Here is a 22,067-nt window from a genome sequence, read left to right as displayed (position 1 = left end):
AAGAGGGGTGTGAAGAATGCTTCCTTAACATAACACACAGCACATGCACCACAACCCACACCCCACACCCCACGTGCAGCCCAGTTCTGCAAGCCTGGCCCGTAACAGAAAGGGAACGAGTTGTAGCCTTCAGATACGTTCATGTTAATAACTGAGGCAGCAGTCCTCTCTCAAAATTAGTATCTGCTCCAGAGGCTCCCAGCTTCTCTTGTAAAAATAATGGCAGTTAATAGGAAAGGGCTGTCATGCACCCCGACTCCAGGTACCGTCGGTGTGACAGCTCTGTGATGGGGAGAAGAAAGGTATGCAGAGACAAAAGGAATAATTACCATGAGCCACCAGCACCAGCCCTGGATTTAAATGTTTAAATGTTTTAATTTAAAAGAACAATGGCGCCTTGAAGTGTCTTCACAACCGGTACTGACAACCTGCCATTTATTAATCAGTGTTAAATAACACGGCTCCGGGTTTGACACCAAACATCAGATGATGTGTGATGATCCCGAAAATAGCAACCGTGTCCCAAAGCTGATTTCCAAATGACTCTGGCATAACAAGGAATGTTTACTGCACAGATTAGAGGGTGTCAGTCACTCTTGTGGCAATCACAGTCCAGGGGAGTAGACTTCAGTGTGCAGAGACTTCAGCAAATCCAGGTGCTTTGCACACAGGTAGTGAAGCGGATGGTCCTTGCCCCACCCCACCCCATGTCCTCCGCCTGCCTTTTGTCCGTGGAAAAACTAAGTATAATCAGAGAAGTGAGAAAATGCAGAAACAAAGGAAAACAGTCAAAGGAGCCCAAATAATAATAATGCAGTCATTAAGCACAGTGAAGGACCTTTAGTTCAGGTACTAAATACCAAGTGGAAGAAGTTAACTACACAATGACCAAACTGCAGCTGTGACATGAAACTGCCACAATTCTGAGAACTGGGAACAAACTGTAAATAAAGATTAACTGTACCTAAAGCAACCAACATGACACTTTTCACACCATTGATGACCAACTTCAAGATGACTATCAGAGCTGACTATGCAGTTTCTTCATGAGTACCCTCCCTTTGTCTATAAAAGCTCTTATCCCCTGATTGTCAGTGGGAGGAGTCAGCCTTTAAACAGATATCCGTCCCCCCCACCCCCACCCTGGATGCCGGCATCCTCAATAAAGCAAACTTTCCTTTCCACCAACCTGGCCTCTTTAATCGTTTTTGAGCAGTGAGTGGCCAGATTTCACTTCCTGTAACAGTAGGGCTTGGGCCATTCCAACCATGGCTTACAGGAATAAAGTCCATTTAAAAGGGGCATATTGTTGGTGGGAATGCAAACTAGTACAGCCACTATGGAGAAGAGTGTGGAGATTCCTTAAAAAACTGGAAATAGAACTGCCTTATGATCCAGCAATCCCACTGCTGGGCATACACACTGAGGAAACCAGAAGGGAAAGAGACACGTGTACCCCAATGTTTATCGCAGCACTGTTTATAATAGCCAGGACATGGAAGCAACCTAGATGTCCATCAGCAGATGAATGGATAAGAAAGCTGTGGTACATATACACAATGGAGTATTACTCAGCCATTAAAAAGAATACATTTGAATCAGTTCTAATGAGATGGATGAAACTGGAGCCTATTATACAGAGTGAAGTAAGCCAGAAAGAAAAACACCAATACAGTATACTAACGCATATATATGGAATTTAGAAAGATGGTAACAATAACCCTGTGTACGAGACAGCAAAAGAGACACTGATGTATAGATCAGTCTTATGGACTCTGTGGGAGAGGGAGAGGGTGGGGAGATTTGGGAGAATAGCATTGAAACATGTATAATATCATGTATGAAACGAGTCGCCAGTCCAGGTTCGATGCACGATACTGGATGCTTGGGGCTGGTGCACTGGGACGACCCAGAGGGAGGGTATGGGGAGGGAGGAGGGTTCAGGATGGGGAACACAGGTATACCTGTGGCGGATTCATTTTGATATTTGGCAAAACTAATACAATATTGTAAAGTTTAAAAATAAAATAAAATTTAAAAATAAATAAATAAATAAAAGGGGCATATTACTAAGGCAGCGGTTCTCCATCAGGAGCTGTTTGGTCTCCAGGAGACACCAAGCAATGTCTGGAGACATTTTTGATTGTCATATCTGGGGAGGGGGAGGCGGTGCTGCTGGCATCTGGTGGGTGGGAGCCGGGTCTACTGCTGAACACTCTCCAGTGCACAGACGCCCCCCCGCCCCTGGCAGAGAATGATCCAGCCCCCAATGTCAACAGCATCCAGGCTGAGGAACCCCACAGGGCTGAAACCCAGAAAATGCATTGCCACAAGTGTGTGTTTCTTCTAATTAGCAAGAAGATGGTTAAAAAGCTTCTTTGCTACTTATTTTCTATAAGGGACTACATGTTCACAACCCCTGGGCTGCCCAGACCCCCTTACTTCTATCTGGAAGTCACTGACAGTGGCTGAGGCCGTGGTGAACGCAGGTTAATGTCCAGCATTTTGTATCTCAGTCTCTGGAATGCAAACTGCTGATCCAAAGGCACGCCGCTTATACGCAGGTGCACGCATGCCCCCAGAGGGGGGAAGCCCTGAAACGCCCCAGTGGGCCCAGCGGAAACGCCACTTTTACTTAAAACGGTGGTTAGTTCTGCAGTAATTTTATTGGAATTCTCAAAATCTGTTATTACCTTCAGAACAAACATTTTCTCAGCAGGATGATAAGCATAAAGGATACAGAGAGCTTTCATCGATCTGACAAGGATGATGTTTGTTTAACAATATGTTCCAAAGGCACGGCATTGGGAGGGTCTCATGTTGGGCCATGTTCGATCTAAGTCGGTGACATGAGGTTCTCCACCCAGCGCCAGCCAGCTCTCCCTGCTTGTGGTCTTTGCAAAAAGTGCACTAACATGCCTTTAAAGGCATCTTGAATAAACCCTCGTTTACTTGCTCAATTTAGCAAAGACTGATAAAATCCATTCTGGTAATTAGTAGCAGTGAAACAGTAATAACTGTGTCTGGAAGCCAGGCTGTGCTTGCTCCTAGGTGGTCCCCTGTGGCGGTCGGAGGTGAGCTCCGGGCCTTTGCTCATAAGGACACCCAGACACACAGGACTGTCTCTGAACAGGGCTTGTGTTTTCTGAGGACACATTTTCTAGTTGACGGCGGTGGGGGGGTGGGTGGCGGCGGGGGCAGGAAACCTGGGTCAACACACTGCAAAATGAATTTTTTTTTGACTCTTATGAACCAAATGGTGATAAAATGGCAGTGGGAAGAGGGAGGTTTTCTCTCTTTTGGTCCATACAATTCATGCTGCTGACCCGCCATGAGGGCCTTGCCCACTTCTGGTCAGCTCATCATGTGGTCCTGGCGCTACTCACAGCCCTGGGGTGTGAGGACCTGCCCACTGAGACTGTGATGGGTGGTCCCCAAGGATGGCAGACTCATTTGGAAACAAGGGGCTGGTGAGGAAGCCACCTCTGTCTCCCATTCCCTGTAAAATCCCCGATTCTAGACTGAGCCCTGTCTCTCTCCACCTTGCCTGGGGACACACACTTCAGCTCACGTGAAGGCCTGGACCCCACCAGGGTTTCTGCTCTGACGCTGCATTTCAAGTCACCAAGCCCAGGCCTGCACACTCCAAGGAGGCGCTCCCTACTTTGAGAAGTGCAAAGAACCATATCTTCTCACTCCAAGACTGAAGCTAGAGAAAGAAAAGTCTTTGCAGTTCTATGTGAACGCAACAGAAACTTCTGTCTCATATTTAGTTCTGTGCCAATGGCTGCACATCTTTCACAGGTGCCTGCAGGTGTGCTCACCTGGCTGTTCCCCAAAACTACGTCCTTGCAGGGGGAGTTCTTTGTCTCCTGACATGGGACCACACCTCTCGCACTCCCTACCCTGTGTCAGCAAAGCACATGGCAACGTAGGACACCTGATTCCCCGAAGGTGCTCTCTTAATCCTTTAGGGTCTCAACAGTTCTCTGGATGAACATGTTCTATCATTGGCAGAAAGCTGATCGTCGCCTCTTCAGTGATTTTCTGGTTGAACTTCGCCTTCTTTTCATCTGTCAATAATTGTGAGTGTAATTCCTGAAGTGCACTCTCATCATCTTCATGAAATGCAGCATTTTTGCATTATTTTGCACTGCATTTTGTGATCAACTTACATTGCAATTATGGTTTGAGGGCTGAGCGCCAAAGAATTGATGCTTTTGAACTGTGGTGTTGGAGAAGACTCTTGAGAGTCCCTTGGACTGCAAGGAGATCCAACCAGTCCATTCTGGAGATCAGCCCTGGGATTTCTTTGGAAGGAATGATGCTAAAGCTGAAACTCCAGTACTTTGGCCACCTCATGCCAAGAGTTGACTCACTGGAAAAGACTCTGATGCTGGGAGGGATTGGGGGCAGGAGGAGAAGGGGACAACAGAGGATGAGAATGGCATCACTGACTCAATGGACGTGAGTCTCAGTGAACTCTGGGAGTTGGTGATGGACAGGGAGGCTTGGCGTGCTGCAATTCATGGGGTTGCAAAGAGTCGGACATGACTGAGTGACTGAACTGAACTGATGGGCCACTTGCAACACTGGGCAATCAGTTAAGACCGACCTAAGGAGAAGGTCATCAGGCAGTGACCAGCAGAGGAACTCAGCACACAAGTGCTCTGTACAAGGAGGACCTTCTCTGCCTCCAAAAGCCTTGTTACGGGGGTGGGGGTGGGGGGAAATAGAGTTGGGGTGTGAGGGCCCACCCACTGGGGCTGTGGTGGGTGGTCCCCAAGGATGGCACCACTCATCCTCCCTTCTCTGTACCTGCCAGCTGCTCTCCCTCCTAGCTGTTGTTTTTGTTCAGTCACTAAGTCATGTCTGACTATCCGCGACCCCATAGACTGCAGCACGCCAAGTTCCTCTGTCCTTCACTATCTCCTGGAGCTTGCTCAAACTCACGTCCATTGAGTTGGTGATGCCATCCAACCATCTCATCCTCTGTCACCCCCTTTTCCTCCTGCCCTCAATCTTTCCCAGCATCAGGGTCTTTCCCTGGACGAGGATGCTAAGCCCCTCTCTCTGAACCTGGATTGGCCACTGACTGCGCTGACCAACAGAATGCAGAGCAAGGGGTGCCCGGTTCAGGAATCAACTTCCATCTAGGCCTCTGGTGAGGCTCTCTTTTGGGGACACAGACACCCACTATGAACCTAGTCTCCAAGCTGTGAGAAACCTGAAGCTCCAACCCACAGGCCCAGCCCATCTCCCAGGTGATGACCATGCGTGCGCCATCTTGGATGTGTGGACTCACAGCCTGGGGAGACCCCAGTCGCAACCACCATGTGACTGCAGGTGCCAGGGAGCCCCAACGGTGAACCGTCCAGCCAAGCCTGTCCACATTTGGGCGTCCCACCACAGTCCCACAGGACGAGGAGGATGCTGTGTCTCGGGGCCTGTGCATCTGTGGAGCTTTGTTTGTAGGATCAGACAACCAAAGCGCACACATCAACACTCTTCTGAGCGCTCACTCTTAATAGACAGGCCCACATCTTCAATAACATGACTTCAAACGCTGAGATTGTTTTGACCATTTTGACAAAAAGTCAAACTATTTTCCAGTTAAGAGACAAGTCTTTTAAAAGTTAAAAATATATTCAGTCAGAACAGTCAACACAGAAGACAAACGCTATGCTGAGAGGAAAAAATAAAATAAGCGTTCAAACCCTTCACCCGACATGTTTCCACTGTGTGTATAATAATGGGCTTTTGTTTTCGTGGTGTTTTAAAGTGAGTTCCGTGTTTGTTTGTTTTACCAATTTGTACTATTTGTTTGGAGCACTGGAAATGGACTGGACTCCTGCTCTTAGGTCACTGCAGATGCTGTTGATTTAATAAGATGCAGCATCCATATTTTGCTGAGGATCTGTTTTAGGACAGGGCTGGGTTTATCCTCTGAGTGAGTTGCTTCCCCGTCTTATCCAAACAGCTTGCAAAGTTTCGCCAAAAGCTTTTTTGAAGCACAGAACATTCTCCCTGATACATAATGCTTTCATGCCAGCTTCCCCAACTTATTCGCTTAAAGTTCGGACACTCAAATTTTGCATAAGCTGAGATGTTAAGATACCCACAGTTAAGGACTATGGCCAACCAATTATATCCATGTGTCATTTTGCACTTTTACAAACCCCTGATAAAAAAGAAAATCTTGAAGAAAATACTTCACACAGAAAATATTTCTTTTAGAGCAAAACGTGTCCAATTGATTTATGAGGTCTTTGGTAGCAGAACAAAACACACGCTATAAAACTGGGATGTAAAGAAAGCTTTCCTGGCTTTTCAGAAGAATAAGGCTCATAAGATGGGGGGGATGGGTTTCATATTTTCTAATATGAATTCTTCACGGAGGCTGCGTTTTCCTACTGGTGGGGATGTTTATCTTCATGAAAGAATAAACTGAAGAAACAGTAAATCTTCTCAAGTGCTGGGCCTTTCATGTAAGCTGTAATTGGTAAAATGTGATCCACAAATTAGGGAAATGTATGGAAATTTTGTCTGGTTTGGAGCATTTAAAAAAAATTTACTTATTTGTTTTATTATTTATTTGGCTGTGTCCAGTCCTAGTTCCATCATGCAGGATCTTTTGTTGGGGCACACGGACTCAGTAGTTGTAGTGCGCGGGCTTAGCTGTTTCAAGGGATGTGGGATGTTAGTCCCCTGACCAGGGATCAAACCTGAATCCCCTGTGCAGTGCAAAGCACTGGACAGCCAGGGAAGTCCCTAGGCTGGGACACTGAATCAGAACTGTTGAAGAGATTGGCTCAGGTATTGATAAACTCCTGCCCAGTGGTCTGGACTGTTGTGGGGAAGAAATGCTGCTGGAATCCAGATGTCCACTTGTGGCTGTCTCCTTGTCCTGAGGCAGAGCTGAGTAGCCATGATGCACATCGGGGGCACAAAGCAGAAGGCATGAACTGTCCAGCCTCAACGGAGGATGTTTTCTGGGGCTTCCCATGTGGCTCAGTGGTAAAGAATCCTCCTGCCAATGCAGGAGATGCAGGAGACATGGTTTTCAATCCCTGGGTAGAGAAGATCCTCTGGAGGAGGAAATGGCAACCCACTCCAGTAGTCTTGCCTGGAAAATCCCATGGATAGAGGAGCCTGGCAGGCTACAGCCCATGGGGCCACAAAGAGTTGGATATGACTGAGTGACTAAGCACGAACGTGCACTTGAACTAACTGAGAGCAGCCAGTCCCTTTGGAATTCCGAGTGTGACTTCAGTTTTCTAAGGGGACGGCACAGATCCAGTGGAATTTCCCATCAGTCTCAGGGGAGTGTCTGCACAATGGGAGGGTCCACAGTGGAGTCATCACTATAGGAACCCCAGCGATTTAATCCCCCTTAGATGGAGCTCAGCGGACCTGAGTTTCACAATTGAAACCACCAGGCAGTGACACGGGAGCAGAAGAAAAACCCTCTCATTTTTTTGTTACCTGAATACACGAAGACCCATTTTTAAAAGTCAGCCTGGCCGGTGGGCTCTCTCTCCCTGCAGTGTGGTCCGTGTTTCTGAAACTCTGATTACAACTGCACTCAGGATGAAAGGAGCGGCCCCAAAACTTCACTTAGCAATCAGTGCCCGGGTGGCAGCTTGCTCTGCCGAGGAGGAGGGGGTGTCTCTGCTGGTCACAGCGATTTTGCTGTGTCACAGGAAGAAGCTGGCAGAGCTGCTATTACAGCAGCTAAATGCTATCATTTTAAGCACCATTCCAAAGAAAATAAGGATCTTGCCAGAGGAAAATAGTAACACACCAAAAAGGGGGAAAAAAACGACATCAAGGTAAATAAACAGATTCCTCTCAGGGGCCTAGGATGTCTTCTCTGGATGAGAAACAGTTAAAAAGAGCAAGAGACAGAAGTGGTGGTGAGGTGCTCGTAGGGTGGGGGTCCTGCACTCTGATCTTCAAAGATGCGCTTTGGTGGACAGTTTTTCTCCTGTCTGCTCCCAAGTCTGCCACTGGCTCTGCTCCTATCACTCAGACTGATTGCCTCCTTCCAGTATTAATATTTGGGGAGTGCCCCTGTGTTCTAGGCTTTGTGCGGGGTGCTAAGATATAGCAGAGAGGAGAAACAGGCAAGGCCCTACCCATTCCGAGCCCGCTGAGGGCAGCAGACAAGAATGGAACAAGCACACTGTTGTGTAGTAAGAACTGGGCCTTTGTCCCTGGTCCCTGGCAGGGAGCTTCTAAAGCCCTTGGGATTTCCTGCATGATGGAGTGTCTTTGTTAGACTGATGAGCTGACTCACTGTGGGCCCTAGTTTAGGATGGGGGCTGGTCACCAGAAGGACGAACCGCAGGCCTAGAGAGCTGGGAGTTTGAGCCAGCCTGACCTCTGGGGCGGGTAGTAACAAGGCCAATGATGCAACCAACCACGCTGGTCATGAGCCCCAGTGGGAATGCAGACACAGAAGCTCACTGGTTGGGGAACACACTGAGCTGTGGGGAGGGGGCACTCTGATCTGAGGGGACGGGCTGGAGAGGATGCCCAGCCTCCTAGACCTCACCCCACACACACTCTTCATAGTAAAGCTGTAACCCCAGGCGCTGCCTGCCTGAGCTCTGCAAGTCTTTCTACTGAATACTGAATCTGGGATGGACACATGGGGAGTCTGTAATTATATCCCAATTGGCCAGAAATGCAGGCAGCCTGGAGATGCCTCAGGACTTGGGGCTGGCATCAGAAGAAGAGGAATCCGCCCTTGACCTGTGGAGTCTGAAATAACTCTGGTGGGTAGTGTCAGGATGGAATTGCAGGACCCCTGGCTGGTGTGGGCTGGGCTGAGCTGAAATGTGGTTCACGCTGACCTGTGTGAATAGTGCTGGTGACAGGGCTACAGAGAGGGGACAAGGTGAGTCAGACCTGAGACTAGGGGGGCCTGACCCAGAAGGAGAGGTCAGAGCAGCTTCCCTGAGGACCTGAGGGGTGAGCAGAGCCAACCAGGCCAAGAAAGGGCAGAAGGAAGAGCTTGTGCACAGGCTCTGGGGCAGGACTGAGAGGAGACAGTATGGCCCAAAGGTCAGGGAGGAGGTGACCCCAAAGGTCAGGGAGGAGGTGACCCCAAAGGTCAGGGAGGGGGTGGCCCTGAAGGTCAGGGAGGGGGTGGCCCTGAAGGTCAGGGAGGGGGTGGCCCCAGAAGTCAGAGAGTCCCATACTAGTACCACAGGCCCAGAAGGACTCTTCCCCACACCTAGATGGGTGAACTGGGTCCTCCTCCCTCCACGGTGAGAACCTACAGCCTCTGGCACATCCTTGTGACTAATGGGAAGGCATCGTCCTCTGGTCCCTCTGTGACCTCTTGGTATGGCAGCTGTTGAAGGCTCTGAACTTATCCTCACTCACAAGCCTCCGGAACAAAGTGCAAATTCACCCAAAGGATGGGCTCAGTGGTCAGGCCCTGCAGGGACTGGGGGTGGGCAAGAGCCATGAGGTGACCAGGACATGTGACCAGGATAGTGAGGTGACCTGTCTGGGGACAGACAGTGAGCAAAGTCCGGGAGGCCACAGCGGAGCCTAGCTGTGTCCTGTGGGCTGAGCCGGGCTGTCAGGTCTCACCTCACATTTAGAGTAAGAGCTGCCTGGGCCTCCTGGAGAGGAGAGGGCTCGTGTGGACAGGGCAGGTCCTGTGTCAGCTCAGGCCTGTCCTGGCATCTTGCTTGCTCCCTCCTCCCGGGCCCTCGGTCTAATGTCCCTTCCCACTCGCGTCTTTGAAGCCTCACTTTCTGTCCTTGCACCAGGTGGGGGCATGAGATGAGGCTTGACTGGGTATCCCTGGAGGGCGAAGGGCCCAGCAGAGCCCTCCTGGGGACCCCAGTCCTGGGTAAGGGCCTCAGGACTGAAAGCCTGGGGGCTATGCTCAGGGCAGGAGACATACCAGGTCTCACAGTTGCAGGTTTGAATCCTTCTTCCGCTGCCTCTGATAGCCAGACCTGGTTGGTAGAAATGGGCTCACAGAGAAATCCACACCTGGGCATCTTGAAGGTTCACACAGATCACAGGATGCAAATGCCGTAGTTTCTTCAAAAACTAATCCTATGAATCCTACAGCCCCATGATTTCAGAATAAAAATCGTGTCTGCCTATACAATTTGGCTCGAGCAAAGCGTCAGTCAATCCAGCTTCATACGTGTGGGCAGCGGTGGGGGCAAAGGTTGCACTGAGAAAAAGAGAAGGAAACCAACTCACATTTCATCTATGCTGTGTCATGGGAGGCGGGGTGGGGTGGGGGGGTCCAAAAAGCCAAGGATTAAATTACCTGAAACCCTAACAAGACGAAAAGGAAATTGGGGCCAAAACGAGGGGCAGCCATGGAGGAAGGAGCCCCCAGGATCACGCAGGCTGTCTGGAGGCTGTTGTGGGCCCGGCGCTACCTTCCTGCCATCACTCACAAGATATGCACCCTGAGGGTGAGGAGGTGGGGCTGGGCCTGGAAATTAAGCATCCCGTGAAGTGCGTAAGAGTTCATCAAGTCCCCTAATGCGCTTAAACGCATGAGAAACAAGTACCTGCTCCAGGACAGGTGCCACGGAGGCGATTTCCTCTGCCATATGTCACACTGAGCGCTCTGTACAGCTGGCCTCCTCTTCCCCCAGGAGAGTGGATTAGGTGAGGAGGAGCCCAACGTCTCTAATGCAACCTGATCTAGTCTCACTGCACACGCGGAACGTGCCATCTATCTCATAAATGCATCGCAATGTTCCACAAATCACCCACGTTTATCCCCTGAGACGTCTTTAACTCGGGGCTTAGAGTTACAAATGAATTCTCCCATGGATCTATTATTCTCTCAAACGCAGAGAGAGAGCGCCTGGGCTCATTCAGCGCTTCTCAGAGCTGAGCTGAATCAGGTAGTGCATAATCTGATGAGGACCTTCGGAACCAGCATGGAACTGCAAGCCAGCTCTTGACTGGGCAGGTATCCAGGGGTCAAGTGTAAGTTCCATGAGTTACTGTCTGATGAGACATCTGACACTTGTAGGGACAACTGACTGAAGAAGACTTATGTAGCATCCACCCTGGGACAAAGCTATGGTTTTTCCAGTAGTCATGTATGGATGTGAAAATTGGACTATAAACAAGGCTGAGTGCCAAAGAACTGATGCTTTCGAATTGTGGTGCTGAAGAAGACTCTTGAGTGTTCCTTGGGCTGCACAGAGATCAAACCAATCAATTCTAAAGGAAATCAACCCTGAATATTCAGTGGAAGGACTGATGCTGAAGCAAAAGTTCCAATACTTTGGCTACCTCATGTGAAGAGCCAACTCATTAGAAAAGACCCTGATACTGGGAAAAATTGAAGGCAGGAGGAAAAGAGGATGACAGAAGATGAGATGGTTGGATGCATCACCAACTCAATGGACATGAGTTTGAGCAAACTCTGGGAGATAGTGAAGGAAAGGGGAGCCTGGCATGCTGCAGTCCATGGAGTTGCAAAGAGTGGGATACAACTTATGATTGAACAACAACCCAGGGACAAGTCCCTGAAAAACAACTGATTATAGAGAGTACAACCAGACTCCCTGGGAGAATATCTCCTCCCAGGGGTCAGGAGACTGATGGTCCTGACACGAAAAAGCCATACCACCCAAGAAATACCCACTGAAACACAAAGTTGGTGGGTCTCACCAACTTTGAGCTGGGTTTAGATGGAACTATCCCCTGGAGTAGGAAATGGTAACCTACTCCAGCAGTCTTGCCTGGAAAATCTCATGGACAGAGGAGTCTGCTGGGCTATAGTCCATGGAGTTCCCCTCCTGAGTCTCCATGGAAATAAGAATTAAACACCCAGGTCTCCCATGACACATTCGTCAAAAAGGCTATGATTTAAAGGACTGACCATACCACCTGCAGGGTGGGACTCTCAGGCTCCCGGCAGGAATATAAAATAGTCCAACCACACTGGGAAATTGTCGGGAAAGTTGAACATAACCCCTCCCAGGAGCTGTCCCACTCCTAGGGGCTCACCCAGGACGGCTAAAACATACCAGGCTTGGATCCAAGTGCTCAGAGCAGCTTTATTCACCCCAGCAGCAACTGAGAAACCATGCAGAACACCCACCCGCAGGTGAACAATAAACCACGTGTGTTTCCATACGTGGGAACACTACTCAGCAACAGAAAATGACAGATACACAAATAACTCGGACAGATCCCAGAGTCATTAAACAGGGGGAAAGAAGCCAGGCACCAAATTATTCCATTTCTATAAAATTATACAAAATGCCAACTAATCTATAGTGACAGTAAGCTGATTAGTGTCGCTAGGGGATGGCAGAGAGGAGGCTGACTGCAGAGTGGCAGAGTGAGCTTTTCAGACGGGATGAAATGCTCTAAATCTTGGTTATGGTGGTGGCTTCACGAGCGTGTTCATCTGTCAAAACGCATCGCTGAAATGTACACTTCAAGGATCAGAATATATTGTATGTAAATTTTATCTCAGTAAACTTAATTTTTTTTTAAAAGAACAGTTTTGGCCAAACAAGGTTTTCTCCTACATTGGAACTTCAGGTTTGTCGAGGAGATCTTTCCCATTCAGTACTTTATGACCTGAAATTGTGGGCGAGAGGGGTTTTGCTTGTTTGTTTAAAAGAAAACTGGGCTTCCCTGGTGGTTCAGTGGTAAAGAATCTGCCTGCAATGCAGGAGACCTGGGTTTGATCCTTGAGTTGGGAAAATCCCCTGGAGGAGGAAATGGCTACCCACTCCAGTATTCTTGCCTGGAAAATCCCATGGACAGGGGATTCTGGTGGGCTACTGTCAATGGGGTTGCAAAGAGTTGGATATGACTGAGTGACTAACACTTTAAAAGAAAACTACTTCAATGAGCCTTTAAAATTGAGGTCCATCCATCCCTGAAGGATGTGCTGTACTTGGCAGGTGATCTCCAGCACGTGTACAATTTCACTTCTGAATGAGGAAGCGGCATGTTATAGCTTAGCAGAAAAACACGGCTCCAGAAGAACCCTCCATCAATGCTGCTGGTGGCACCTCCCCGGAAGCAGGGATCTCATCTCAGGGTGTTCTTGGCTGTGGGCACCTCTCGTTACTGAGCAGACAGAACAGTTTAAAACCCACTTCCATAGCGAACCTGGGGCCTGGGGGTCATCGGCACACAAGAGCTCTCGGGCATCTTTCTCTGTCTTTTGGAAGATAGGAAATAAAGAATACACTTTTAGCTAAATGAGAGCTGAAGTGTATTGGAGAAGTGTTATGAATTGTATGCAGGCCACCAAATAAAATTCAATTTCAGGTGATGGGAAGGTGAAATGTTTCTGGAGAAGCCGTTTTGCATATCACACCAGACAGCAGGCACTAAGAAGGGGGGCGGGCCTTGGGACGCATCTGTCGGCGGTTGTTTCCTTCTCCGTGCTCCTCTAATCGCACGGCTGCAGTGCTGATTCAGAACACGGCGGCCCATGAAAAATGTCACCGGCGTGTCGATGGTGCGGATCTGCCGGCAATTGCGGCGAGCAGTCGCTGCACATAAAGGGTGATAAGGCACTACATCCTGCCATGCTCAGCAGGCTCCCCATTTCCTGCTGCAATTACACATCAAACTGTTTTAGCTTCACAAGCTTCGGCACTATAAATGGCCTGGAGGCAGAAGGCCGCTTGGCACACTGATGAGCGGGCTTCAAAGCGGAGTGCAGACTCACGCTCAGGGCAGGGGCAGTGGAGAAGGAGCTACGGAAAAACCGCATCACTCCCATCTCTGCATGTACACGCCCAGTCCAAGAGCCCTTAAGACATAACCTAGAAATCACTCTCTCATTAGCTCTGCTTAGTCCAATTAACAGAGGGTTTACGGGAACATTGTCAAGTATCATTGCAAGAGCCACGGCACAAGGGCACTGGAGAGCTCTCGAGGCCCCGGGCCTGGCATCTCTGGTGTGGTCCAAAACTGAGCAGAGCAGCTCCTCTTGGGAGTTTGTGAGGAATTCGGGATCCCAAGACCTGTCTGGGATCTGCTGACTCAGTTTCTGGGGTGGACCCATGTTTAATCTCTGGGTCAGAAAGATCCGCTGGAGAAGGGAATGGGAACCCACTCCAGTATTCTTGACTGGAGAATCCCCATGGACAGAGGAGCCTGGTGGGCTACAGTCCACGGGGTCGCAAAGAGCTGGACACATTGAGCAACTAAGCACAGCACAGCATTCTCTTTTTTTAAATTCTTTTTCCATAAAAGTCATTACAGACTATTCAGTAGAGTTCCCTGTGCTCTACAGTAGGTCCTTGTTGGTTATCTATTTTATATATTTGTTATTTAGTTGCTAAGTCATGTCCAACTCTTTTTCAACCCCTTGAGCTGTAGCCCGCCAGGCTCCTTTGTCCATGGGATTTCCCAGGCAAGAATACTACAGTGGGTATTCATTTCCCTCTCAAGGAAATCTTCTCAACCTAGGGATTCAACTCATGTCTCCTGCATTGCAGGAAGATTCTTTACTGCTGAGCCACTGGGGAAGCCCAGTTTTATATATAGTAGTGTATATGTGGAGCATCTTGGTGGCTCAGTGGTAAAGAATCTGTCTGCAATACAGGAGATGCAGGAGACGTGGGTTCAATCATTGGGTCAGAAAGATCCCCTGGAGGAGGGCATGGCGACCCACTCCAGTATTCTTGCCTGGAGAATCGCATGGATAGAGCAGCCTGGTGGGCTACAGTCCATGAGGTCACAGAGAGTTGGACACGACTGAAGTGACTGAGCACACACACACAGTGTGTGTATATGTCAATTCCAGTCTCCTAATTTATCTGCCCCCCACCCAATGTTTCCCCTTCGGGAACAGTAAATTTGTTTTCGATATCTATAAGTCTGTTTTGTAAATAAGTTCATTTGTATCTGTAAAAAAAAATTAGATTCTACATATGAATGGTACCATATGATATTTGTCTTTGTCTGACTTGCATCACTTAGTACGATCATCTCTAGTTGCAATTCACAACTAGAGCTGGAATTCGCCAAAGGGGAACAGCAGGGGCAAAGGCCAGGGGAAGAGACAGAGAGAGAACCAGGCCTGCGGAGCAGGGAGCAGAGGTGGAAGGGTCGGACTCACACATTTCCTACAGGGTAGGAAGTGTCCAGACTGGAAGCCTAGTGGGTAGAGGGTTCCTCTCTTTCCCAAACATCAGGAACATCAAGATGGCTGGCTGTTATGGCCTGACTGTTGGACCAGACAGCCGGGGCTCTGCACATGGGCAGGAGTCAGGCCTCTGGTGGTACATTCAGAACAGAGGCTCCCTGAGCATGACCTCTGAGGGGCCTCAGGGATAGGGTCAGGTCCAGATGTGTGCCCCCCCACCCCACTGCACACGCACAGCGTCTCCAGCCCTCCCGGAACTGTTTCAGTCGTAAAACAAGCAGCGTGAGTCTGGGGAAGCCGACTGACATTCTGGGAAGTAAGCAGCTAGGCTTCTCCCAGGTGCACGGTGCTCATCTCAGCGTCCTCAGGTATCAGTGTATAAACGTGCTGTGGCTGGAGGCGGGCCGGTGTGTGGGGCAGTTACTGGTAACGGTCAGCTCAGACGGGGATGTGCAGATGGCCCAATGGTCACTCCTGAAGCGCTCGCTTGCACCCACGGTATTTCCGGAGGAAACGGCTGGCTGGCAATTTGGTACATATCCTACACTCCACAGCTGGTTCAAGTAGAAACAGTGACCTCAGCAGGGTTTGGCGGTATGGGGAGTGGGGGAAAGGGGGGAAGGGGAGAGCTGGTGTAGAAAGGAGAGGAGGGAGGGAGGGAGGCCTGGACTACATGGCCCCTGAGAGAGGCCTCTCCTTTAGGAGAAGGAGCTGGGCCGCAGAGTCTGAGTCTCACCTACAGCACCGTGGTCAGCTCTGTGGGCCTCGTATTTATCTACTGAGCAGTAACGCCAGGCTGGGCTGGTCCTGCATGTTCAAAACGAGAATTTCCAAACACCTCCTCAATTCTGCCTCTCCCTGGGTCCACAGTCATTCCATCCAACACGTGGGTCAGCCCAGAGATGTGCGCCCCTGTGTCTGCACAGACGTTCAGTCCTCCCCAAGGGCAGCGAGTCAGGACGAAACAGTCCAGATTTTACCACCTTAAAAATACTGCCTTAAATTAAAATGCATAAACCCGTATCCCTCAAATCAATTCAGACCTTTGTGTCTGACATCCATCCATGATAAAAGCTCTCCAGAAAGTGGGCATAGAGGGACCGTACCTCAGCATAATAAAGACTACATGTGACAAGCCCACAACTTACATCATAATAGATGTTGAGAAGCTGAAAGTTTTCTCTCTAAGGTCAAGAACAAGACAAAGATGCCCACTCTCACCACCTTCATTCAACATGGTATTGGAAGTCTTAGCCAGAGCAAGTAGGCAAGAGAAAGAAATAGCAGGATTCCGAATTAGAAAGAAGTAAAACTAAAATAGATCAGGGCCCTATCATTCATTTCTACCCTCCAGGTCCTTTGCTTGCCTTTTGTCTGTGGAAAACTTTACTCAAAGAATAAGTTTAATTAGAAAAATGAGAAATGTGGAAACAAAGGAAAACAGTCAAAGGAGACTAAATAACAATAACGTAGTCATAAAACATAGTCAAGGACCGGCAGTAGACATGTTTCCAAAAAAAAAAGAGATAGAGATGGCCAACAGGTACATGAGAAGATGCTCAGCATCACTAGTCACCAGGGAAATGCAGATCACAAAACCACAATGAGATGTCACCTCACACCTGTTAGGATGGTTGCATCAAAAAGACAAGAGTTAACAAGCGTTGGTGAGGATGTGGAGAAGAGGAATTCCTTGGACACTGTTGGGGGGATGTAAACTGGTACAGCCCCTATGGAAAACAGTATAGAGGTATCTCAGAAAGTCAAAAGGAGAACAACCATATGATCCAGCAACTCCAATTCTAGGTATTTATCCAAAGAAAGTGACGACAGGATATGGAAAGGATATCTGCCTCCCACGTCCAGTGCAGACTTACAACAGCCAAGACATAGAAGCACTCTCAGTGCCATTAACAGATGAATGGGTAAAGAAGATAGGGTGTATGTACACAATGGAATATTATTCAGCCTTTAAAAGGAAGGAAATTCTGACACACGCCACAATGAGAACAAACCTTGAGGACAATATGCCACGTGAAATAAGCCAGTCACAAAAAGACAATTACTTATAGGGGTTCCCGAGAGAAGTCAAACTCATAGAAAGACTTCCAGATGAGGAAGTTGATGAGGCTGCTACAGACCCAGGTGCCCAAGAGGAGATACCCATGAGGGGCCTGAGGACAAGCGTCTCCCCCTAGGTTGCAGACATCCAAAATAGAGCAAACTATCTTGTCCACCAACCCGGCCACTTCATTGACTTTTGAGCGGCAAGCAGCCGGCCCTCACTTTCAGTTACACTGTGAGCCAGCCCCAGTCACCCTTGGTTCATGCCCTGCACACAGATTTTCATGTTAACACACACTGAAATTCCCTTGTTTTTCTTAGTATTGACTAGACTGCTTCCCTGGTGGCTCAGTGGTAAAGAACCTGCCTGGCAACGCAAGCGACACAGGTTCAATCCTTGGGTTGGGAAGATCCCCTGGAGTCGGAAATGGCAACCCACTCCAGTATTCTTGCCTGGGAAGTCCCATGGACAGAAGAGCCTGGCGGGCTACAGTCCATGGAGTTGCAAAGAGTCAGACATGACGGAGCAACTAAACAACAGCAACAGACTGGACTGAAGACAGATATTCACCTGCCTACCAGGATTCAGCAGTGAGTCAGGCTGGGCAACCCCAGAAGAGAGAGTGTCTGGCGCCTGCAGGGTACGGTCGGTTGTCTCAGTGAAGGAAAGCGTCCTCTGTCTGCTCTGCAGAGCAGAATGACAGGGAGGGGGCCTGGCTCTTCGGGGTGGGGGGTTGGTCTCATTCACCTCTTTCCAGACGAGGCAGGTGGCTGAGAGAAGGGAAGGGATGAACCTGTGGTCACACACTGAGATGAAGCGTCATCCGCGGTCCCCTTGCTGGGTCAGGCTGAGGAGTGAGTGTACAGCTGGTCAGACACCCCGTGGGCCTGACGAGTGCGTGGCCTGAGTCTCTGTCCACCCTGCCCATGCCCGCTGGCCACCTGCTCTGTCTGCCCCCGTGTGGATGCACCTCGGCCACACACATGCCCCGCCCTCCACATGCTGCTTGCCTTCCAGGTCTGGCACTCACTGCTCACTTCATTTTCATTTAACTTTTTTAGCTGAAAACTCGCTCTGCACCAGAGTTCCATGAAATGAGCTGCCCGGTGTAGACGCAGAGCATATGGTGGGCCGTGTCGGGGGGTGGCTGCTGGCGGCATCTTTGAGGCGGTGACACAGTGCGCCCAGCCGGCAGCTGAGCCTCTGTGTGGAAGCTGGGCCGTCTGACCCTGTGGGAAAGCTGCCCGTGTAAAAACTAAAATAAAGAAGATGAGAGAGTCTCACTTGAGGTTGTGCCAAGGCAATTATCCAGGCATAAGCTCTTCTGAGGTCTTTCCATCTCAAAAGGCAGCTTTTCCTCACATGAGGGAGTGACTAATGCAGTTCTGAGATCAGACTCGCCCTAGATAAGCCCAAAGGTGGATCTCTGGGGGCCCTGGTCAGGACACCACACAGTCTCCTATTCTGATGGTGGTACAGGATAGTGAAGAGTGAACAGTAAGAATGTTAGATTCATGAAAGGAGGGACTCTCTCAGCCTTGTTGACTGCAGAATCCCCACAATCCAGGATGGATAGAGGCATGAATGGATGGATAGATGGATGGAAGAAAGGATACATGAGTGGGTAGATGGATGTTATGTATGAGGGATACACTGGATGGATGAACGATGGATGGTTGTTTGCATAGATGGATGAATGGATGGATGGATAAGTGGGTGGATGGGTGGATGGATGGATGCATGGGTGAGTGGGTGGGTGTTTGGATGGATGGATGGATGACAGATATATTGAGTGGATGGATGAATAAATGATGGATGTCTGGATAGATCGATGGATAAGTGGATGAATGGGTGGATGGATAAGTGGATGGATAGGTAGATGGATATTCACGGGGGAGTGGATAGATAGGTGAAGAATGGATGCATGGATGGGTGGGGTGATGGATGGATAGATAGGTGATGGATGGATGACTGAGTGGGTGGGTGGGTGTTGGATGGGTGGATGCATGGGGGGTGGGTGGATGGATAGTTAAATGGAGGAATGGATTCATAGGTGGGTGGGTGGATAAATAAGTGGGTAGCTGAGTGGATGTATGGATTATGGTCACAAGGTATTCTTTTATGACAGCTTATGGCAAAGGCACTGAAGTGTCACCAGGCTTCCCTACAACTCTAGCCTGCCCTGTCCCAGTGCAGAAGCTGCCTGATCCCAGAACTCAGTCTTGCTGGTTGAGATCCCTGCTCAGTTTTGAGCTGTGTGCTCTCGAGCAGGTTGCTTGACTTCTCTGAGTTTCCTAGTTCTCATGAGGGAAAAGAGTGTGAAATGATATTCCTTCTAAGGTCTGTGCAAGGACGGCCTGTGGTCTATGAGTTCCAGACATGAACTAAAACACCGAATATTCTCAGCTACTTAATGCTATATCTTGGTAGCTTTGATTGATCCCCTTTCAAAGTTTCTAAACTGGGAACATTAAAAAATAAATGACATTTCAGGGCCACGGGGAAATTGCAGTGTTATAGAACAGTCCCTAAAATCTTTTCAGAATGATTTCTGGGGCTCACATCTCTCATATACAGAAGCTCTTTCCTGCTCAGGACATGCTTAGTAGTTCTTATCCTGCTTCCTTTTAAAATAACTCTAAAATACATGAAGTGAAGCGACAGCACACACCGAGCTCCACCTCAGGGTGGAGGTGGTTGGGGCCTGATTTCTGATGTGCTTGGGCTCTGCTGAGCATGAAGCCCTTCCTGGGCCCCAGCAAACCCTCATGTTTTGATGCTAATTTTCAATTTGCATCTTTAAAAAGGTAACATTTGATCCAGATGAGCTGGTCTGGTCTGAAATATTTATCTGTGAAGAACACATTTTAGTTCCTTCTGGGGAGGGAGGGAACGCCTTTCGACGTGGAAGGTATTTAAAGGGCATTATGGGGGTGTGGCGTGCTTCTCTCTGAATCCCAGCTGTTTCAATGTCTCTTTGTTTGTTCTGACTCTGGTACTGGATGAAGGATAAGCTGAAGGTCAGGGCCATGCTCGCTGTGGTGGCTACAGGGCTGGCATGGGCTTCTCTGAGGTCAGTGATAGACTGGGAAGTCCCTGTTGGGGGCCAGCCCAGCTGGGCCCTGGAAACCAAATGCACCATGCAAATATCCACGGTGCTGCCTTCTGACACAACTGCCTGGCAGTTTTCTAAGCTGCTCAGCATGCAGAAACTTAAATGTCACACTCGGGAGTGAAGAAGCAGATGGACACACTCTGGATGGCCCCAGTGGACCTGTCCCCCTGGTAGTTGTCTGAGGGCAACCTGAGGACACGCAAGGGACCAGGGCACCAGTGGTCACAGAGAGCTTCATCCCATAGATGTCTGGAAGAGCCCACCCTGCAGACTGTTAGCACGCGTGCTCAGTCACGTCCAACTCTTCGCAACCCCAAGGACTATAACCCGCCAGGTGCCTCTGTCCATTGGATTCTCCAGGCAAGAATACTTGAGTGCATTGCCATTTCCTTCTCCAGGGGATCTTCCTGACCCAGGGATCAAATCCACGTCTCTTACATCTCCTGCATTAGCAGGCAGGTTCTTTCCCCCTAGCACCGCCTGGGAAGCCCACAGACTGTCAAGAGGCCCTGGTAAAAAACAAAGTTATTCCTCCCTCCAAAAGTATGTACCTTCCATGGGCATTGTATGCAAAATGAATCAGGATCCAAGAAGGTCCATAAAACAGAGCTTCTGTCCACCCACCTTCTGCTCCAGGCCTCACGCGCCATCATGGAGAACCGACACTAGAATCTTGCTCTGTATTTATCCCCCTGAGTGTGGGGGTGTCAGTGCCACGCGGACAGTGCAGTGTCTGTCAGGTGACTGATCTTAACTTTTTTCTTTTTCAAAAAATATGTACTGATGTGTGCTCATACACAGTAATAATGTGCACTGGTTTTCAGGTGACAGCCTGATCATTTTCACAGATGCAGGTGCCTGTGTAAACAATACTGTGATGCAGACCACTGAGCATGGCCAGCACTCCTGTCCGTTCACAAGCACCACCTCCCCACCAAGGCACCTCCCCTCCTATTCTACTGTCACCAATTAGTGTGGGAGCCAGAAGGACGGTCCCCAAAGATGTCCACGTCCTGTTCCCAGAACCTGTAAAGATGTGACTACATGACAAGAGGGACTTGGCCGAGGCTACTAAGTTAAGGGCCTTGAGATGGGGAATGATCCTGGATTCTGGGTGGGCCCAATGTAATCACAAGGGCCCTTGTAAGCAGGAAGCAGGCAGGTCAGAGTGAGAGGAGGACAGGTGATGATGGAAGCCCAGGATGGGGTGATGTGGCGCCTGTAGAGGCTGGAGAAGCATGGAAGCCGACTCTCCCCCAGAGCCTCCAGAGGAACAGGGCCCCAAGGACCTACTTTAGACTAACCCCTTGACTGTAAGAGGGTGAATTAGGTCTTTAAGCCACTATGTCTGTGAACTTGTTATAGCCATAGGAAGCTAGCACAGTAGGTTTGGCCTGTTTATCAACGTCATGCAACTGGAATGGTCGGTGTGCACTCTTTGGGGTCTGCTTCTCTTGCTGGTGACCCTCATGCATGTCACATGAATAGCTCCTTCCCTCCACTTATGTGCTGCATCCTGAGATACACCTGTGCCCTGGTCTTTTTACCCACTCTCCTCTGAGTGTGCACCCGGGCACCTCCCGGTGTTGATCATATATGAATAAAGCTTCTGGGGACGTGCCTGAACATTTTTAAATTACATTTTTGTTGTGATATATGCACTCATTTCTCCTGTGAATATCCCCAGGAGTAGAATTGCTAGAGAAATTCTTTATAAGAAAGTTTCTGTCTCACTTTGGGGAAAGCTGGCCAACCCT

The 22,067-nt window shown here is 49.2% G+C and overlaps 1 protein-coding gene across 2 annotated transcripts in view; it reads right to left on the bottom strand.

The window, feature by feature from the left end:
• The window catches only part of CDH4 (cadherin 4), a 478,624-nt gene that overhangs the window by 337,759 nt on the left and 118,798 nt on the right, over positions 1-22,067 (bottom strand). The window lies entirely within an intron of this gene.

This window comes from Bos indicus x Bos taurus, chromosome 13, assembly GCF_003369695.1.
Source record: "Bos indicus x Bos taurus breed Angus x Brahman F1 hybrid chromosome 13, Bos_hybrid_MaternalHap_v2.0, whole genome shotgun sequence".
In the NCBI taxonomy this organism is placed as follows: Eukaryota; Metazoa; Chordata; class Mammalia; order Artiodactyla; family Bovidae; genus Bos; species Bos indicus x Bos taurus.
This window is presented reverse-complemented; position numbering and strand designations above follow the sequence as displayed.